The sequence below is a fragment of the Chrysochloris asiatica genome, unplaced genomic scaffold (genome assembly GCF_000296735.1).
Source record: "Chrysochloris asiatica unplaced genomic scaffold, ChrAsi1.0 scaffold00016, whole genome shotgun sequence".
Classification (NCBI taxonomy): Eukaryota; Metazoa; Chordata; class Mammalia; order Afrosoricida; family Chrysochloridae; genus Chrysochloris; species Chrysochloris asiatica.
In genome coordinates, this window is record NW_006408534.1 from 15,394,662 (window position 1) to 15,414,833 (window position 20,172).

General features: G+C 49.2%; 1 protein-coding gene across 1 annotated transcript in view; it reads left to right on the top strand.

Moving 5' to 3' along the window:
- Window positions 1-20,172, top strand: part of DNMT3A (DNA (cytosine-5-)-methyltransferase 3 alpha) — a 123,197-nt gene that overhangs the window by 751 nt on the left and 102,274 nt on the right. The gene's annotated exons all lie outside the window — the stretch shown is intronic.

Here is a 20,172-nt window from a genome sequence, read left to right on the forward strand (position 1 = left end):
AGCCGGGCCGGCCCGACCCGACCGGCCACACGGTAATGAGCGCCGCTACAGGCGGCCTGGGAGGCCGGCCCGAAGGCTGGCGAGGAAGGAGAGAAGGGAGGCCGGGCGGGGGGCACGGCAGCGGGTAGTGCCCGGCTTGGGACACACTCCTGGACCCCTGCAACTCGGCGCCCTGCGCCCGCGGGACCGGAGCTGCGGGCGGAGACCGTGGGGCGTACTAGCCGGGCGGCGCGGGGGATTTGAGGGTTTGTTTATGTCCCTGCGGGCTCGGCAGGCGCCCCCTCCCGTCCCGCCCGCTCCCGGAGCGGAGCCCCCTCCTCGCCCCCGCCCGGCTCTGGGCTCAAGTTCAAGTCTATACAATGCCTCGGGGGCCCCCTCCACCGCCCGCCTCAGCTGCGGTGCCCAGCTCCGCGCTGCAGCAGGAGCCCGGCCTGGCCGCCCCCGCCTTCCGGGCTCTGCCCCCTCCCCGGGGCGCCACCCCCGGCTTGAGGCTGGGCTGCTGGAGGGCCCGGACCCGGACCCGGAATCGTCAGCCCCCGCCGCGGCCCGCGGAGAGCGGGGGAGGGGGGCGGGGATCGGGTCCCGCGCAGGCTCCGCGGCGGCAGCAGAAAATGGCAGCCTGGCACGACCCGGCCCCCCGCCCCTCCCCCCGGCTCCCCGCCCTCCTTGGCCCTGCCGGGCGGGGGACCCAGGAGGCCCCCGGGGGCGGAACAGGGGGTGATCTGGGGCCGGGACGAGGAGTGTTACGCTGTGATCTTTCTCTGGCCACCTGTGGCTGGGGGTGCGGGGCGTCAGCGGATCTGGGAGGGGCAGTAAGGGTAGGGAGAGTGCCCATTTAGGGGGCACACCTCCTTGCGGAGAACCGGAGTGCAGGCGGGGTGGGGTGGGGATGCGGGGGGGGCGTCGTGCCTGGATCCTCCCTGCCCCCGCCGCGGGCCGTGGGATCCCGGGCGCGGTGGTGGCGCCGCCGCAGTGTGGGGGCGGGGTGGGGGCGGGCAAGGATCCCCGGCGGGGGCCGGAAAACGTGGGGGTGGGAGCGGTGAGGCTGGGAGTTGCACGGGTGGGGGTTCCTGGGGCGCCCCCTGCAGTAGCCCCCCCCCACTGCACACACATTCGCACGCGGACACACTCACGCACACGCACCCCTGCCGGGCCGGTGCAGACGTGTCCTTGAAAGCTTCACATCTGCACAGTGAAGGACGAGGCCTCACCGAGGCTGCTGCTCTGGGTCTTTGGCCCCAAGTCTGCGCACCACGAGAGACCCTGAGCTTGGGAGCTGCAGGCGGGCACGGTCCGTGTCCCGCTCTCACCCTGTTCCCCACCCCCAGGCTGCCCTGCCTTCCTCCCCCACGGCGCGGGCCGAGCTGGCGCGGGTCCAGGGCCCGCCCCCGGCCTCCCCAAGTCCCTCTTCGCTGGGGCCCGAAGCCCTCTGGCTGCCAAACCGCCTTTTGCCTTTCTGGAGCCTCCCTTCTTGGGGGCACCCTCTCCCTTCTCTCCATCCCTGTTATCCCCCCACTTTCTCTCCTACCCGTCCGTCCTTCCCCCTCTCTGCTGGATGGCCAGTCAAGTACATCTTGGTGTTTTGGGCGGGGAGTGGGGGCTTGTTGGCCCTCAGGGGAACTCTCCCCTGGATCCCGAAGGGAGCCCCCTGTGACTGCACCTTGACCCAAGATGGCGTCTTGCACCCAGCTGGGCAGCTCAGATCCTTCTCAGTCATGGGAGAAAGGGCTAAAGACCCAGAGTAACACAACTCGCACCCTTCCAAACCAGTGGAGGCATGCGAGTGGGAGAAGCGCCGTGGGCCTGTGACCCAGCTTGCCCCTCTGGGCCCAGCCCAGAGGCTGCCATCTGCATCCCTGGGGGACTGTTCAGTCTTCATGTTTCACTCAAGGTTGCCAGCAGCTGAAACAGCCTCCTGGGCTGGCAGGCTGCAAAGGGATCCTGGGATCAGGTGCTGCTCCTATCGTTGTACTTCTTCCATCCCCACAGATGTGACAGCTGCAGCCAGGGGAGCTTTTCTCCTAGGCGTTCCTCAGGTGTTAGAATTGGCCTGTGGAATTTGGGGAGCCCAGCTGTCTGGCAACCCTTAGAGCTGTCCCCTTTGCTGCCAGGGGCAGTTTCCTGTTAGAACTCCCAGAACCTTACACTTGGAGACTTGGGTTGTGGGAGTTTCTACAGGGGAAATGGTGCGTTCATTCTATCTTCCGGTTCCATTGAGGCACTGGTTGAGATCTTAGACAGCCAGGTCTGTGAAAGTGTGTCTCTGTGTGTGCATGCACAACATCCAGGTAAGGGGCCCCAGGGGAACTTGCTCAGTGAGTCTGGCACCTGCCTGCCTCCATTCAGGGAGTCCTGGCTTCCTTTTCAGCCTCTTGTCCAGTTCCTTGGGGTTTGTCTTCAGCTATTAATCAAACGAGCAGCCTTTGGTTAGGTTAACAAAGGCTTTCCTTGTTACCCCTTTCAAGGATAATATGCCTTCAATAGGTGGTTGTCATTGTTATTGTCATTACTCAAGTGCCATTGAGGGACCCTGCATAAGGTTTCCATGGAGCAGCTGGTGAGTTTGAACTGCCAACCTTGTGGTTCAAACCGACCTTGTGGAATAGTGCTTACCCTACAGCGCCACACCAGGACTCTAGTTCTTTCTAGACTAAAGGAATGACTCGTCCATAGGGAAAGGACTGCCTTCTGAGCATTGGAAAAGCATAGGAGAGGACATCTGGGTGGCCATCTGTCAGGGTGTCTGTAGACAAGATTCCTCTGTAGGGTGGAGGTTGGATTAGAGCTTAAAGGTCCATTCCAACTTTAAAATTCTATGGCTGTGATTTTAATGTTGGACTTTCAGACTCAGGAATGGAGAGGAGATGTTCTATTTTTCACCCTACAGTGGTAATCAGAGATGTCAGAGGAAAGTTAGTATGGGAATCAGGTCTCCCAGAGTTGGGGCTTTGAAAGAAGGTAGTATGTGGTGGTGGTAGGAAGCCAGGTTTTCAGGAGACAGGCTTGCAACATCTGTTTCTGTAGAGGGTGTCAAAGTAGGGACCTTGTTTAAAGTTTCACACATTTGTGTATTTGTTGTGTAGGTCTATGTGAAATCTGTATGTATGTATAATTCTAATTCACAAAAAACCCCTCAATGCCTTGTGGATATTTTACTCACTTTCACACACGTCACTGTCACTGGTTTGTCCAAAAAGTCGGCAAGAACTATAGGACAAACCATAACTACTTATCCAGGGTCATTCGCCCAGGAAGCACTCTGAAATATTAAGAATCTGCTTGGTGTTACAGCTTTCCTGAACTGTTGCTCCATGTGTCTGCCTCTCCCATCAGTTGAGATCTTCATGGTACTAGGACCTTGCCTTGTCTGGTTCCCCTATTGGGCATTCAGCAGGGCCTCCATAGTGTCTGCTGAATGATGGGAGCGCACTCTACGTGTATGCTTAGTTCTTGCACTCTGCCTGCTGCACCGCTCCCTTCACTTGGGTGAGCAGTTGTTGTTAAGTGCCATCAAGTTGGTTCCAATCCATAACGACCCTGTATAGGGTTTTCAAGGAGCAGCTGGTGAGCTTGAACCACCGACCCTGCAGTTTAAACGGCTTTGCAGTCTGGCACATTAACCTACAGCACCACTGAGCAGTGGCTATTGCCAATTCTTTAGGCTCAAGCCTCCCAAATAAACCTAAGTTCTTTCTCAGTAAGAACCTAGGTTTCCTAACTTAAGGCTCCTTTGGAAACCAGCTGGAAAAAGGACTCTAATGCTGGCTCACTAATGGGTACCACTCCTTCCGCATCCTGGAGGCTGCAAATATTACCATTAGAATCCTAGTCTTAGAATTGAGGGTTGAAACTGATCTTTAAGTCCAGAGAATAGTTTAGAGCTAAGTTGGGAGCTTCTTTGGGTTTGGGGCCATGTGCAGTTTCTTCCCAATGTTGAAGTGCTAACCTGAAGGGCCAATTGTGTGCTCAATACTTACTCCTCTCCCTTAGCATTTCCTGTTGCCTTCAGGCTGTCTGGGCCTAAGGTTCCCAAGTTGGTGCCTGTGCACACCCCATCCCCATGCCCTGGTGATGACTTGTGTGTCTTTGGCCTCTAACAAGCTGCAGTCAGGACAAGACTGCGCTGGGGATTTTTTCCACTTCCATTTTGAGGTCTAGTATAGTAGAGGGCCCTGGTGATACAGTGGTTAAAGCACTAGGCTGCCAACTGAAATGTTGGTGATTTGAACCCACCAGCTGCTTCAAAGGAAAAAAGTCCTGGCAATCTGTCCTGTGAAGATGACATCCTGGAAAACCCTGGGAGGCAGCTCTACTCTGTCCTATAGGGTTGCTGTGAGTCTGAGTCTGTTCTTAGATAGTAGTGCCGGTCAAGAATCGCCTGCCCTTTGAGGCTGGGTGTCTGCATGGGCTTGTGTGCTTTTGAGCTGGGCCAAATTCCTTTTCACTTAAGTTTTGAAGGCTCATTTTAAGTCATTTCTTTCTTTCACTATTTTTTACCTTAAAAAAAAAAAAAAGAAAAGACTGACTCTGAAATCCATGCAAGTATTAGTCTGAGATTTCTACCTGTGCGTCTAAGCCTGCCTCCACTTGACTAAGTGTGTAGATAAACTGGGGGCATGGCACGTGTTTGCTTCTTTGTGTATGTCTTGTTATTGTTGTTAAGTGCCACTGAGTCAGTTTCAACTCTTAGCAACCCTGTATAGAGTCTCTAAGGAGCGGCTGGTGGGTTTGAACCACTGACCTTGCAGTTAGCAGTCCATCGCTTATCCTATAGCTACACCAAGACTCATATGACTTGCTTTTTAGACAGGAGTCTGTTTTGAGGTGTATAAGTAAGGACCCTGGAGTCAGAAGGTCTTGGATCTTGATCACGGGCAACTGCCTCAAATTCTCTGAGCCGCCGTTGCCTCACCTGAGACATGGGAATAAGACTAGACTGTTATCATAGGTGGTTGTGAGGGTTACATACGACTATACGTTACTCTCAGTGGAGTGTAAGTACTCTGCTGTGTTAGTGGTGACTGTTTTCATCACTTGGTTGCTGATGTGGACAGACACATCAGGAAGTACTCTGGAAGGTCTTGTCCACCTTGCTGTGCTTTTTTTTTTTTTTTCCAAGATCTTGGACAGATGAGGAAAGTGCTGATACTGATTCAAAATCTTCAGAGATGGGAGGCTTCTCAGCACCACTTAGCAGTCTGTTGTTCCAGAGTTTAATAAATAGCAATCATCAACAGGTTGTCTTTGTATCTACCTTAGATCCCTCACTCTACAGTTTCAGCCCTTTAGTCTTATTATGTCTTGAATGCAGTAGCATTTCCCCACCATATTTGTTTCCATTTGCCAGAGATTTCCTGAGCATTTCCTGCAGGCAAGGCCCTGGTCTAGGCTTTGAGGGCACAGGGAGGGCTGTGAGTTTAGATTTAGCCAGTTGATCAAGGGTCACAAAGTGAGACAAGAGAGTGAGAAAAGGAGAGAAGGTGTTCAAGGGGAACACAAGGGCACAACCAGTTCAAGGAAGGCTTCTTGGAAGAGAGCACATGGGATGGGTCTTAGAGCAGGGAGTAGGCTGAGGGAGTGAAGCCTGGCTGTTCATAGAAGGATGTCAGCTTGTGCAGCTGGAGTGTGGGAGTGATGCTGGGAAGTGGATTGGGTGTGCTGAACTGTGTTGGGGAGACCTGTGGACCACTGAGAACCACTATGAGCTGCTTTGCTTGGGGTGGTTTGGGGCGAGGGGGCAGAAGGATAGAAGGGAGGGAGAGGAAGGGGCCAGCTGAGCCCATTCAGTGAGGGTTCTAGACGATTCCTTTATGTTTTGTAGACTACAGTTTAAGAGCTCAGACTTGGGAGAGAAACAAAACAGAAGACAGTTTACATTACACCTACCCCAGGGGGTTCTGGCGATTAAGTGAATGCCTGGGTCAGGCAGGTCTTCGTGTAAGCGGTGACAGTCATGGTGTGGATGAAGGGGGGATCCTTTCCCTACCTTCCAGAGGTTTCTGTGCCCTCTTTTGCCCTCCTCTAGGCTGAAGCTCCAGAGCATCCAGAACATTCCAGCAAGGTCTTGGAGCGCGAGGGAAATGGGGGCGGAACCTCAGGTTCCTGCCTCGGCAGCTGACTCCGCCTCTACCCTCCACCCTCCCTAAGCCCTCCCTTCTTCGCAGGCTGCAGAACTGAGCTCCGAACTCGCAGCGAAGGTGCTGCGCACCGCCAGTGGCCGGTGCCCCTAGTTTAGATGCCGAGCGGTTTCCAGCCAGGACAACCAGTGCCCAGGGCCTGCCAGGCCAAATCTCCCTTGTTGGTCACGTCGTCGCTGTCTCCAGTCACCAGCTTGTCTGGAGGACTGACAGGGGGGCGGAGGTACAGACTCCTGGGGCTTTCCCAGCCCAATCTCAGGATGGAGTGGAATTTTTTAACTTATCATGAAAGAAAAACAGTAGCTTTGCATTGCTCGCTGTCGTCCAGTTGTGGTCCCCTCTCACCCCTAGGGCTTCCCAGCCTTATTTAGATGTATTACCAGGTTCCCTATTTTCTTTCCTGCCATCTTGACCCTGCTTTTCGTCATTCCTATCGATCTTCCCTCTCTGTTTCTGTTTCAAATGTCAAGGTCATTTTTAATTCTGAACCAGCCTTCAGCGTTCTTAGTCACTCTGTCTGGGTACACAGAGGGGACAGAGGCTCTTCACAGCCGGTAACTGAAAAGTCTGAACCTGGGTCTCCCTCAACTTGGGTGTGTTGTGCTGCTATCTATGGATTAGCCTGGGGATAGGAATGTCAGTGCAGGAGATGCTCCAGACCCAATAGATCAAATAGATCTTGGGGTTCCAGTGATCCCTACTTAGGAAAGTTAAAAGATTCTGAGATGGAAGATTCTGGAACATTAGGGTTAAATTTGTGGTTTACTGAGCCATTGGTTGGCTGTGTTCTGGGTCAATGTGAGTGGCCATGGGCTGGGAGCTTGCCTTATTTCAGAGGTTCCCAAGAGGACCCTGGGAAGTGCAAGCGAGTGTGAAGTTCCTCATAAATGGTGGGTCCTGTTTGGGAAGGGGTTTCTTTAAGGAATTCGTCTTGTGTGGTTAATTTGAATTCATTTCGAAGGGATAAATAAATTTATGAAGATAGAGGAATCTGGACTCATAAAATTCCTTTGAAATGAGGTAGTAAGAAGTCCATGAGGTGCTGGATGTTTTTAAAAAAACAATTGTTACAGTATAATCAGTTTGTGTAAAAATTTTTTTAAATATATATATATATATATGTATATTTACAGACAGAAATAGTTTTGAAAACCAAGACTTTTCCTTCATACTTTTTTATTCTTTTAAAATATATATATATTTGGGCATGGGTCCTTTCTTAACAACAACAAAACTAAAACCCTGCTTTTTAAAAGCTTTCATAAGAATCTGAAAAACAATTTGAGTTACCCTAGGGCTGGGGGAGGTTGACTATTTTTTATAGTGGAGAAGAAAACCTGCTTTGAGGCTGACATCAAAGGGTAGGATTAAGCAGGTAATTCTGTTTTCTAGAAAGATTGCACTGAGGCTTCCAACTAGGGTGGGCCTGGGCCCACTGGGGTTGGATGAGAACAGAAAATAGCCAAGTGTCTATGGTGTGACACACACCAGGTACAGTAGCCCAAGTTATCTTTACAGGATGTTGTTGTTAAGTGCTGTCGAGATGATTCTGACCCACAGCGACCCTGTATAGGGTTTCCGAGGACCAGTTGGTGAGCTTGAACCACTGACCTTGCGGTTCAAAGAGACTTTGCAGTCCAGTGCATTAACCCACAGTGCCACACCAGGACTCCAACCGGGGTATAGAGTGTTAAATAAAATGTGAGAAAGAGTAAAGCTGATGTTCTCCCATGTAAACGATCACGTAATTCAGAATAAAACTTTTTTTGTTTTAAATGTGAGAAAGAGCATTTTTGCTCTTTGCACATGTTTAATCCCGACCTTCTGGGATAAGGCAGGAAAATAAATGCAGTTTGTCCCCCTGCAAACCAGCCCTCATCCCCTGGCAGAGGGACAGACAAGCATGGGGGCAGAGTGACTTGGGCTTCTTAGGCAAACCTGAGTCTGTTTCTCAGCTCTACTACTCAATCTCTGAGCCACAGGATTTTCATCTGTTGCTCAGGGATTCTAATAGTATTTGCATTTTACTGGTGTTGCCTACATTAAATGAAGTATTTTATGAAATCAATAAGCACTGTGCCTGGCACCTAGTAGGTGCCCTTTTCTTTAAGTAAGGATCATTCTAAGGCTATATGAGGGTCACTGTGAGGATCAGGTCCGGTGACCTTTGAGAAGGCCTTTACGTTCTCAAACGTTACAAATGTTGCCTTTTAGGATGAAACAGAGAGAGTTAGATTGAAAGTAATTCCCAAGCCCACAGTGGACTCTGGGTGGTGGGGAGTGTGTTTGGAGAAGGAAAGTGGCAGGGACAGAGAAAGATGGTGCTTCCTTTCACCTCAGTTTACTCATTCTGAGCCAGATTCCCTTTTCCAGTGCTAACAGGTATTTTGGCCTTTCTGGACTTCCATTCCCTCTTCAGTAAAGCTGGGATTTGACTGGTTGAGCTTCAAGTCAAGCCAGCCCTCTAGCCCAGCAGTCTGATCTCTGGGCATTTAATCTTGATGGATTTACATTAATCTCTTTAGAGGCCCCTGCTCACGTTGAAACCCAGCAGGTCCCCCCAGGCCCTGAACACCCTCCCCTTTTTCTCTGGTCTCTTTGGGGCTAGAGCAGGTGGTAACCTCCTCCTCTGGGTTGGAGGATTGCTGGCAGGATATGCTCTGCCCCAGGTCCTGGAGGTAGGGGATGGTCTAGACCACAGCCCCACCTGGCAACTGGCACACAGCAATGGCTCCTAATGGTTTTACTGCCAGCAGCGATGTGGTGCTTGGTGCCATCTGCTCATAGCCCCATGATTTCCAGTCCAACTGGTGGTGGCCTGAGGGCCCTGCCTGGTACCAGCTCAGCTAGGAAGCCCAGTGGGGCAGGGTAATTGCATCTGAGTTTTTTTCTGTCAAGATTCTCCTAGCAGCAGTCCAGAGTCTAAGAGAACTAGGAGAGTGTTAAGGTGCCGGGCACCTTTGTGGGCAGTCCTGGCAGCACTCGGGAGGCTCTTTACTGTAGATCCACAAATAATGTTCATCCATTTGTTTATAAAAACCTACTGGTGTGGCACTGTGGGCTAATGCATCAGACTACAAAGTTGTTTGAACTGCAAGGTCAGTGGTTCTGGTGAGAGTGACAGCAGTTACAGTGTAGTGTGAACAGAGTTCTGGAAGGGTGTGCATGGAGTATTAGGAACTCAGAGAAAAACACACACCAAAAAATGCCTCAAATCGATTCAGACTCAATGACTCTATAATACAGAGTACAAGAGCCCAATAGTGTTTCCAAGGCTGGAATCTTCACAGAAACAGACTGCCACAACTTTCTACCTTGGTGGCCAGTGGGTTTGAATCGCCGACCTTTTGGTCTCTTTAACCACTGTGCCGTCAGGGATCCTTAGGGACTCGGAGAAGGACGTCTAATTCAGGGGGAAGGAAAGAACAGGAAAAGAGGTGACGCTTAAGCAGGGTCTCTAAGGGCAGGGAGCGGTTAGCTAGGTGGACAAGGGCATTTTCAGAGCTACTATGGTCACAAACTCAATTTGAACTGCAAGGTCAGTGGTTCAAACCCACCAGCTGCTCCTCGAAAACCCTATACAGGGTCACTGTGGGTCAGAACTGACTCAAGGGTACTTAACAACAACAGCTTTCAGCATGTCAGTATCGCTGCACCTTGGGTGGAAGAAGCAAGAGGCAGTCTGGTGTTGTGCCAGGGGCACCAGGTTTGGTACTGCACAGACAGGGGCTTCATCTCGGCTCTGCCACTTCCAAGTGGTGTTAGTTGGACAGGCCATTAATCTCTCTTAGCCTCCATTTTGCCATCTTTAAAGTGGGGATAATCTCATAGGTTTGTGTTCTTAATGGTTTGAAATATTGCTTCCTGCACAAAACCTGGATGTTTCATTTTGCTCATCTTTCCAAAGAATCATTATACAGTGTGCCTTACAGGTGTTTGAGGGTGAAGATTCAGCTGTGTCCGTTCACTGTTAGGAGCATGAGAGACACACACAAGCACGCTCTCTTTCCTACCCTCTCTTGCTTGCTGACTTCCCTCTTGCTCCTGTCCTGTCAGTTTTGAGTTCCATGTTCCTGGGAAGGTCTGTGTATCAGGTTTCATTGACCCTCTTGCTCCCAGTTCTTTTTCTAAGACCTGGGTCCTCCCAGTGTATTTGAAGAGCATCTTGGGCTCAATGGGAATGAGGGCGTCATCTTCTTTTCTCCTTTATAATAAAGGGGTGGGAGACTCTGTGCAGAGCTGCCCATGGATGTGTGGAGAGAAGGGGTTCAGGAGAGAAAGCCCAGCAGAGTGAGGGAGAGGCCTGGAATGGCTCCATGGCCAGGACTTTGCCCAGTAGCTGGTCCTATGTGTAGGGGGAGGGGTACAGAGCCCAAGTGGTGTCTGGGAGATGGGCTTTGGCATGACCTTGGAGTGGGCTTTCCTGCTCACAGAGCTGGGCCTCGGGAGATAGTGAGACAGCTTCCTTCTCAGTTGGGTGTACATGGTAGCCCCTGGGCTGGACATGCCTCCCCACCCAGGAGAGACCTTTGAAGCACCTCTAGAGGCTCTGGTGGGGAGATGGCTTCTCTGGAAGTGCTGTGGTGTTAGCAATGTGGGTGAAGTCATCAGGACCTCTAGCTGGGGAGTGGGGCATGGTGGGGACAACTGCCAACCTGCATGTCTCTGTGGTGTGTAAAGACCCCTGCCTGTCAGCATGCCACAGAAACAGCGCTCTGGAAGGCAGGCCTATATGAAGTGAGGGTGTGGTGTGTCATCAAATGAAACATACAGCATAATTAATCTGGCATACCCTTAATGATATGTATAATTGTGCTGCATGGTAATTAGGTGTAAATGGTAAGCAGTTCACATAAATGTTTTTGTAATTGGTATTAATTTTGCAGAGGCTAACCAAGTTTATGCGGTTTTTCTCTTCTTGCTCTGTTAGTTTTCTGTTACAGGCAATCCCTAGCTTTTGAAGGAATTCTATTGCAAATGTTTGTTTATAGGGCAGTGTTTTGTATTTTCTCTCAGAACAATGTTATGAATGGTTATGAGGTTCTCAAGCTGGTTTCCCAATGCCTCTCTGGCCCCGTATTATAGCTGGAATGTGTGTGTTGGGACTCCTGACTCCTCCTGCCCTGGGTTTCTTGGAGCCTGGAGGGTGAGGACTGTGTGTGTGTGTGTGTGTGTGTGTACGTGTGCACACGCGCGTGTGTTGGGTGGGTGGGAATGTTTGACTTTGAAAGATCCTCAAGGCCACAGTGGCAGGTTGGGAGCCCATGGTAAAGAAGTTATCCAAGCAACCTTGAGTGGAGTGATTGGGGAAGACTTAAGGGCATTAGCTCAGAAACAGGGCTTGGGTCCGCAGCAGCCATTTCCAATGAGCGCAGCCCATTCCTTGGTGTGGTCTTAAGTCAGAGTCTAGATTTCTTCACACATATTGGCCTTTTGCCCTAAGTAATCTCATTATAATAATTAAAAATTAGGACAAAGCTCTATCATTTAAGTAAGTACCTACCATGTGCCAGGCACTGTGCTAAACACTCAATTCAGACTAGCTGCAGCTTAAAACTGTAAGGACCCCTGTTTGTCCCATTTTACATATCAGGAAACTGAGGCCAGGAGGATCTGACTGAATCATTCTTTTTTTTTAAGTTTTTATTGTAAATTGAGTGATAATTTACATGAGGGGACATCAGTTTTACAATCATCCTATCATATTCATTTCATTGCAATGATTACAGTCCCCTGTGTGCTTCATCATTCAACAGTATTTGCTTCTATTCCCTCAGGTCTTATGTTGGTTTTTTTTTTTTTTTTTTTTTTTGCCTTTTGGATGTACACCAAAACATTCTGGAATATACAGTCATTCAAACTGCCAACGGGCACACACCCTGCAATCCTGCCCCCTGGCTACCAGCACACATCCCCTTTCCCTCCATGAGTCTAGAGTCCTCAGCTGCTCCATCTTTCCATGTCATCCTCTCAGCTTCCATCTCTGGCATCACGGCTTCTCTAGGTAGGATCCCACACTCCACTCCTGCTTTTCTCCCTTGATGGTCCCTGGGTCCTCCAATCCAGGACTGGAAGCTCGATCACTCACCTCTTTTTGCTACAAAACTTCTACCTTTACAGTAGTGACAATCGCAATTTGACTGAACCATGCTTGAAGTTTAAGAAGTAGATGAATCCCACTGGGACCTCTTAGGCCTGTGTCCCGGGGCTGCTGGGGGCAGGGGCTAGTGATTTGGGGATGTGTTGCCTCAAACCTGGGGCTCTTCTTTTTGTTGGGTTGGGTGGAGGTGAGGAGGCAGCAGGCTAGTGACCAGTGGGAAACCGTGATTGCAGCAGGCCCTTTCCTGCTTTACTAGCTGTGCCCCCACACAAGAGGACATGTTCCCAGGCCCTGAAGACCCCTCAAAAGTTCTCCTGGTTTTGACCCAGGAGGGTCATCTGGAAGTTAGTTGGTGTTACTTGGACTGCCTGGACCTGGCAGGGAGGAGGGTGACAATGTGGGTGGTGGAAGCATGTGCATGGGTAGGGTGGGGAGAGAGTACTCACAGGAAGCCAAGGACTCAGCCCCAAGTGGGTGCATCACTGGCACCCTGATTTAGGACCTCGTGACTTCCTGCAGCCTGGAGGTCTCGGGGCAGATGGGGCCTACAAGCCCCACAGTGTATACACAGGGTATACATTCTGGCCTGGACAAGGTGGAGTGGAAGCCTAGGAGCTCCTCACAGAGAGTCTTTCCACTGGTTCAGTGCCCCGGGAAACTCTGCCAGGCGACCCCTAGAATGGGGATTGTGGGGGGTCACTCTAGGCACCGCAGCACTGTGCTGGGGATGTTGCAGCTGCCTGGGAGTGATTTCACACAGTCCTCTCTGCCTCAAGGGTCACCCGGAACAGGGAGAGAGGGATGGATGGGGAAGGGTACTGCACTGTAGACTTGGTGGGGGGGGCGGTGCAAGACATGAGCTCCAACCCCATGTTGGGGAAAATGCTTATGTACACATGCCAAACTAAATTACCACACCACAGAAACAGATTCAAGGTCCCTGGGTGGTGGTGGTACCCAAAGGATAGGGAGGGGGTTGGATGTAGGAGAGGCTGCCTTCTTGGAGGTGGGAACAGTGTGAGCATAGGGGGATCAGTGACTGTGAGCCAGTGACAATACAGACTCAGCTGCGACAAGTGGGAGGTACAGCCAGAGCATAAGGTCAAGGGCATACTCTTGAAAGCCATTAGTGTCTACCCAGACCAAAGTCAGACTTTATCATTGATGAAAATCACTGGTATACGTTTTCTAAATAGCAGCTTTAGTACATATAATTCCCAAACCATCCAATCCCCTGTTTGTTCTTGTTAAGTGCCGTCGAGTCGGTTCCAACTCATAGCAACCCTGTGTAGGGTTTCTGTGGAGCAACTGGTGGGTTTGAACTGCTGACCTTGTGGCTAGCAGTCCAGTGCTGATCCTACAGCGCCACATCAATCCAGGGGTTTTTAGTTCAGTAACAGAATTGTGCAAACGTGATAATAGTTAGTCTAGAACATTGTCATTGGGCTTCACTTTTGTGTTGCTTTGGTTTGTTTTATGATTTATCTGTTGTTGAAAACCTTCAGAGGTTTTTGATTGAAGATGTAATGTGTTTGAAATCTTGCACTTAGAGGTTGGGTTGCGGGGTAGAGACCCCAGGGACAGGGAGACCCGTGACAAAATGACCACCAAAGCCTTGAGCTGATAAAAGAGCCTGAAGCAGAGGCTTGAGTGATGATGGAATGTAGAACGTAGGGCCTGGGGTCTCCAGGGTGTGGGGTCGTCTAGGCAGTAGAGTACATGGCAGTGCCATTTCCACACAGAGAAAAGCCAGAGGATAGAGAGTGTTCTGAAGAGAACATGAGATTCTGGTAGAAGAACAGGACATACGGTAACAAACGGCTGGTGACCTGGAACTGCTGACCTTGCAGTTCAAACTAACCTTGCAGTCCAGCATATTAACCCACAGCACCACAGTCATCTGAATAGAGAAAGCTTAATATACGGAATTATGAACTATAATAGGGGATTGGAGTAATGAGGGATTAGTTATTCAGAAGTCAAGAGAATGCCACAGAATACAGGAATAGCAAATATCAGAAATAGCCACTACCCCTAGGCTTGAGCTAGAGTGCTCAAAGAAGAGCCCCCACCCCCCAGAACTGAGACCCAAACTTTGTTGAAGGAGGCACAACCATGCATGGCAGAGAAGTTGTTGTGGTGCTGCATCTTCAGCAGAACTTGCTGGAAATTTGCCCTCTAGAACTGATAGGAAATCTGTCCTTTTAGTTGCCAGGGAAAGTTATTCATGGGAGGTACCTCATTAGAGGTACACTGTTATTAAACCACCCAATGGGGAAGCTGAGTGAAGCTTCAGGCTGCTGTGACTGCCACACTGCAGGAGCTGGATGCTGGGGAAGCTCCCAAGCTGCAGAAACCCCTGCACCAGAGAAGCCAGCTTCAGTGTAGGAGCTGGGTGCTGGAGAAGATGTTCATGCTGCAAGAGCTGCTGGGAAGCTGCCCAGGTTATAGGAGCTGGCGGCTGAAGAAGTTGCCCACAATGCAGGAGCCCTTCAACCCGGAAGGAAAAGTCCTTCCTCCTGCAATGTCTTTCCAGTGTCCTCTACTGACAAAGCTTAATATCATGCCAGATGGCAAGGGAAAAATATTTAAAAGGTCCAGCTCCATTTTAACAAAGCAGACAATGAAGGGTGAATAGATTGATAACTGGCACTGCTAGCTCCCATTTAGAGCCCTGGTGTGGCACTGTGGGTTAATGTGCCAGACTGCAAAGCTGTTTGAACTGTGGTTCAAGCTCACCAGCTACTCCTTGAAAACGCTATACATGGTCACTACGGGTCGGAACCGACTTGACAGCACTTAACAACAACAACATTTGAACTCCAGAGCAACAACAAAAAGTATTCTATTTCAACCTAACTAGTCACAGTTGTCCTTTCTACAACTGAAGAAGTTCTCACAGTTTACTCCAAGCGACCCTGTATAAGGTTTCTGAGGAGTGGTGACTGGTGAGTTTGAACCTCCAACTTTCCAATCAAGTATTTATCCTACAGGGCCCCACCAGGACTCCAATTTCAGTTATAGTCCCTCTGAAGATGCTGTACGTGAAGAATAAGTTATAAAGTTAACTTCCAGAAACTTGGATATGAGTTTAAAGTAACGGGAAGATGGGAAAAAAATTGTTTACTATATAAGTAAACATTATTATCCATTCTGTATTTCTTCCCCACTCAACCAGAACCTCAGCTTATTTCCTTCTCTGCTTTGGGGATGTGTCATGATAAGAACCAGCAGTGTCTCCACCAGACTCACCTCTGCCAGTGTGGCCACTATAGAAGCCAAGATGGCAGTAGGTTTGGTGTGATTTTGGAGTGACCCTGAGGTTTCTGCCTCTCCCTCCCTCCCTCCTTCCCACTCTTCCTTCCTTGCTTTCTCTCTCCTTCGCTCTTTCATTGCTATAGTTCTTTATGACCTTTATGATTGGGAGTGGCAGTTCTAAGCAGTAGCTTTGGGAATTCCCCATACCATCCTCCTTGTCTGTATTTTTTAACAGCAAGACACTTTTTCCTTGGTAAGCAGGACCTATCCCTCTAGTCGTTCATTTAGCACCTTTTTGTTTTGTTGACTCAATGTCATAAGAGGTCCAAATTAGAAAGATAGAAACATATCTTCCAGTGGGAAGATTATTTTGTCCCCTGGTGGAAGTATTTTCCCACTGAATTAAGATTTTCAGAATTTTTAGAAGTTTCAGGGCTATGGGGCTGGGGCACTGGGACCAGATGCAAGGAGTAAATGAAGAGGTCCTAGACTCAGCAGGCGCAGAGTGCTCTGTAGAGGAAGCTGGAAAAGGAGAGAGATACACAGGTGTGGACCATAGGCCACTGGAGAGGACAGAATCAAGCCCATGCTCATGGTTGTCAAAGACAGCAGGCCCCATAAAGGACCATGTGGTTCATTCACATCTGCTCTCAGCCTGGTGGCCCTGTGCCCCTGATTCTTGGAGTGTAGGAAGTCCCCTCTGATTGCTGCCTTACCACCTGCCCTGCAACACTTGGGAATTGGTGTTCCCTCTTTATGCAAGTTTTTGTTGGTTTATTTTGGTTTCCAAAAACAACTTTAGCTCCTTATGAGCATCTACTGGGTTTTGAACAAAATCCATCCCTAATTGTGTCTTAAGGACAAAATTCAGAAGGGTTGGGAGAGAAGGAGAAATGGAAACAAGAAACACAGGGAGGAAGTGGGATATGAGATGTTACACTGAGGGAATTACAGGCATTGAGATGAAACGAAGTGTGTGATTTGTTGATTGTAAAACTGATCATCTGCTCTGTAAGCCTTCACAGATTTCACAATGTTGGTGTCAAGTGCCGTAAAGTTGGTTCTGACCGTGTGTAGGGTTTGGTGGTGGTGGTTATGTGCCCTGGAGTCGGTTCCGACTCATAGCCATGCTGTATAGGGTTTCCGAGGCTGTAAATCTTTATGGGAACAGAAGCCTCATCTTTGTCCCATAGAGTGGCGGGTGGGCTCGAACCGCTCACTTTGTGAGCCCAGTGCTTACCCTGCAGAGTCACTGCACTGCACTCCCAGTTCATAATAAAAAGTTCAAAAAAAAAGAAAAAAGAAATCTCTAGAGGAGTTGGAACAGGGGCAAACTGTTCTTACTTACTTATCCTGACTTTAGTCCAATAAGAGGCTCATAATCTTTTCAATGATTTAAAAGCTACATATGCAACAAGTGGAATTGATGGCGATGAAGAATTTGTTGCAAGGAGTGATTGGTTCAATCTCTTCAAAGTTAGGGAAAATTTATAGAACAATAAAGGACAAGTAGGAGTTGTCCATAAATTGTAGGTTCATAAGTCAGATGTTTGTAACCTGAGTACTACCTGTATTTTAGGTATCAACTTTTATTTCCTCCTCTGCTTTGGGGATGTGTCATGATAAGCAGCGGTGTCTCCACCAGACTCATCTCTGCCAGTGTGGCCACCATAGAAGCCAAGATGGCAGTAGGTCTGGTGTGATTATGAATGCTCTGCTGGTGGTACCAGAGGTACCAGTGTCGTGGTCTCAAGGGTGAGCTGAGAGCCAAAGTCATCTGACTGCAACTCTGGAGCCAGGCAGATGGGAGGTGGAGAACAGGATCGCAGGTCTGTTGATCTGTCCCAGTCAGTGGCTTTTGGTATTCTGTAAGAAGCTAGTGGTCTGGGCAAGAATGATAGTGCTGAGATTCCGAACAATGGCATAATAATGGGTCTCTCACTCCTGCTGTGAGAATGAGCAATCTTCAAGGTGGCACCGGAGATAGCTTTCCTGACTCTCCTTATCCAGCCCCAGTCTTGTCACCTAGAGGCAGTGGTGGATGAGGGCAGACTAATAGATAAACTTCTCTATCTATTAGGCCTTGATGTCTCCCCTTAGCTTTCTGTGGGTTCAGAGCTTATCACCACCACCACCCTTGACCCCCCTACAGCAGATGGCTGGGTGGGTTGGGCACAAGATGCTCACCTGTTTTCTGTAGCTCACAGGACTCATTGGTACCTCTTCCCCAGGTCAAATAAGAAACTCAGCCATGAGGCTGTTACCTGTGGATTGATGTCACATCAGGGACACTGATCGCTGATCTTGATCTTACTCTGGGATCTGTGCTTAGCCATGTTTGCAAGGGCTCTGGAGTTGGATGTACCTGGATTCATAATCCTGCTCAAGGACTTTGTATCTGGACTGCTTTGGAGAAAACTTTTTTTTCCCCCAAGCCTCAATTTCTTCTATAAAATGGAATAGCAATAGTACCTACTTCCTAGGATTGTTTTGAGGTTTACACGGGACAATGCATATCCCTTAGCACAGTGGTAGGTGCTCAGTAACTAGGTGAATGAATAAATGACTGAATGACTCCTGCATTGGGCTAGACTAAGAGTTGTTGTTGGTGCTGTTAGCTGCCCTTAAGTTGGCCTCTGACTCATAGGGACCCCATGTGTTACAGAATAGAACTGCTCTATAAGGTTTTATTGGTTGCTATCTTTACAGAAATTGTTTGCCAGGCCTTTCTTCCATGTGGAGACTGAGTTCAAACCACTAGCATCTGATCTCAAACTGCTTGCACCACCCAGACACTGTGATGAAAAGCTTGCAATGCCCTCCCTGAACGCCGCTGCAAACAGCCCTAACAAGAAAGAGAGGCTCACAAGAAACATTGTTTTCTTTCTAGTTCATGGCCAACGTTAATCTGTCTGAAACAGTCCCTACTAATTGTAAGAGTTCATGTTGAAGTGGGAAACTGTGGCCTGGATTTACATCTGGCTCCACCATTTCTAACTATATGACCTTGGGAAATGTTATTAACCACTTGATACCTCATTTTTCTTTATCTAGAAAATGGGCATAAAACTAGTATTCACTGCACAGTGTTTGTGTGCGGTGCGAGGGTCAATGAGAGATTAGAAGGTAAAGCTCTGTTCACAGAATCTGACACATTGTAGGGAAAGCCATCAATTGTGGCCGCTGCTTGAAGGATGTACAAAATTACAAGCACCCCAGAGACTTCAAGAAAGGAGAGAAAACAGTGGACTGGATTAGTCAGGGACGAATAATTATGATTTATTGGTTATTTTCTCAGTGCCACCCACTTCTTGTGAGCATTTTTAATGCATGTCATTTGAATCCTCACAACAGCCCTTAAGGTGAGCAAGGTTACTGCCTCCATTTTACAGGTGAGAAAACTGTAGTCATTTTGCCTTAGATGACACAGCTGATAGGTAACAAGGCCAGGATTGAAACAAGTGCAGCTCTGCTGCTCCAACCCTATGGGCAGGACTGTCTTGGCACAAGTAACAGAGTCCAAACACTCACACCAAACCAGTGTAAACCTCCTTCAGGGAGTTCACAGAGATGCCCCTGCCTCCAGGTACAGGTATATCCAGGGGCCCACAAAATGGCTGCTATGCTTGCTTCTCTACTTGTACCTCCTGGTTCTTCATCCTCAGGCAAACTCTCCCCACTTGATGGGGAAGACAGCAACCAGCAGTACCTGACTCACATCCTACCAGTTTAATATCTTTCCAATGCATGGGTAAAAAGTTCCAGGAAGGCTTCTGATTGGCCCTGTCTAGTCACATGCTCACTGGGGTGAGCAGTCGGGTCAGTTCAACCACAACTAAAACCCCATGAAGAGTGTTTCCCCAGTGGAAAGCGGGGGAGGGGCAACTAGATAGACCCAAGCAACCAGTCTGCTACAAGAAAGATAGTCTTCAGATAGAGGAAAGAAGGGCTTCCCACAGAGATGGTCAAATACTTTCCAGAAATTCAAATAGAGAAGCTGAGGTGGGGAGGGAGAGGTTCTTAATGGTGACAACATTAGAGTTGTTATGGGTGGAGCAAGGATTTAGGTTTGTGGGCAATTAATGGTTTTGTCTTTGGAAGAGGATGTGGGCCCTCATGAGATGACAATCTGATGTGCTGGTTGGGGCAAGGATGCAGAGGAATCAGGAGGGCTGGTTTGCTTGGACAGTGCTGACAAGTTGGATTTAGTGAGGGAGTTGGTAATGATGTTGAGAACCGCGTTGTCCTGATGAGAGTTGATGTGCAAAAATGTTCGCAAGATGGTTGAGTTGTGTGTGGGTCTTTGATTTGATATGGGGTTGAGTGAGCTGGCTTGTGTTTAGGGATGTAGGCAGCGATGACACACAGTAGCACTTTGGGAAGAATGTAAAGAAGGAACATCAAGTGGTACATGGGCTGAATTTGGTGGAAATGATTTATTTGGAGATTTAAACATTTCAGGCGAGGCGGGGGAGGGAAGTACCACTTTTATAGCTGGTGATGGAAGTCTGTGTGGGTGAGAGGAGCTGATGATAATGGTTATTCTGTGGGATGTGATGGTTTTAGAGAGCCACAGAGATGGACGGACTTCAGGTATATAATACAAGACCAGCGTAGTGGTTACGAATCGGGCTGCGAACCTTAAGGTCAGCGGTTCGAAACTACCAGCCGCTCCGC